At 40.0% G+C, this 1,113-nt stretch overlaps 1 long non-coding RNA gene across 1 annotated transcript; it reads right to left on the bottom strand.

Moving 5' to 3' along the window:
- Positions 1–887, bottom strand: LOC310871952. The gene is made up of 3 exons (XR_014570325.1): positions 868–887; positions 687–765; positions 1–83 (listed from the first exon to the last, which is right to left on the bottom strand). It is a non-coding gene; the product is annotated as an uncharacterized lncRNA (long non-coding RNA).
- Between the last annotated feature and the right edge of the window lie 226 nt (positions 888–1,113).

Raw genomic sequence — 1,113 nt, 5'->3', positions numbered from 1 at the left:
AGGTGCAGCAGTGGTGGGAGCGGCCATAGAAGGTGCAGCAGTGGTAGCTACAGCGGCAGTGGTGGAAGTACACATTGCTGTACCTGTAAAAAAACAGTGTAAATTATTATATTGTTATAATCATATCATATACATCATATCATTCCAGCCAATCAGAATTGGCGTCCTCACCTTCGTCTTCATAATGTTTCTGTTACGCAATGTTTGTGTTTACACAAACACTCAAAATGGTCCATTCATTGTCAATGGCATTTAATGTTTGTGTTTATACCCACTCACAAAAATACACACACACACACACACACACACACACATACGCACGTGCGGACGAGCAGACACACACACACACACACACACACACACACACACACACACACACACACACACACACACACACACACACACACACACACACACACACACACACACACACACACACACACACACACACACACTCACACACACAAAGTTGGACGTAGGTAGCCTATCGCCCCTCCCTCAAAAACCTGAATGAACTTGATCAAAAGTACAACTAACTTAGTATCTAACTAACAATAATTGTTAGTCCATATGCTTTCCACCACTGCATAGGACCTGTGAAAGAATGAATTCACTTGGCGTATAGATACCGCTGGTATCAAACCGTCATGGTAAATTATGTGTGAGTGGGCCTTGGAATAACACACCTTGGATGAACACAATCACGGCTACAAACAACAGCCTGCGATACATGCTGAGTCTAATGTGAATCAGTCCTTGGAACATCTGGGGGGAAAACATAAAACATAATTAATAATAATAATAATAATAATAATGATAATAATAATAATAATAATAATAATAATAATAATAATGAAATAATAATACCACTGCAGTTTCAGCTAATGACTGTGATCCGGTTAAGAATGCTTTCCATAAGCCAGCTGCTGGTTGAACTGATCTGATGAGGGAAATGCATCTGTTTATCATGCTTCAGTCCCGCCCTCACCTGCTGTGCCTGTCATATATTATGACTTTTTAAAAGTAGTAGAATTCAGGGGCAGGCCCTCATTTACTAGTCAACGTCAACCCAATGCAGATTAGACAACAAATATGAATCAGAAGTAAAATTAC

This window comes from Protomyctophum parallelum (genome assembly GCF_964188405.1).
Source record: "Protomyctophum parallelum genome assembly, chromosome: 15".
NCBI lineage: Eukaryota > Metazoa > Chordata > Actinopteri > Myctophiformes > Myctophidae > Protomyctophum > Protomyctophum parallelum.
The sequence above is the reverse complement of the archived record's forward strand: the minus strand, read 5'-3'. Positions and strand labels throughout refer to the sequence as shown.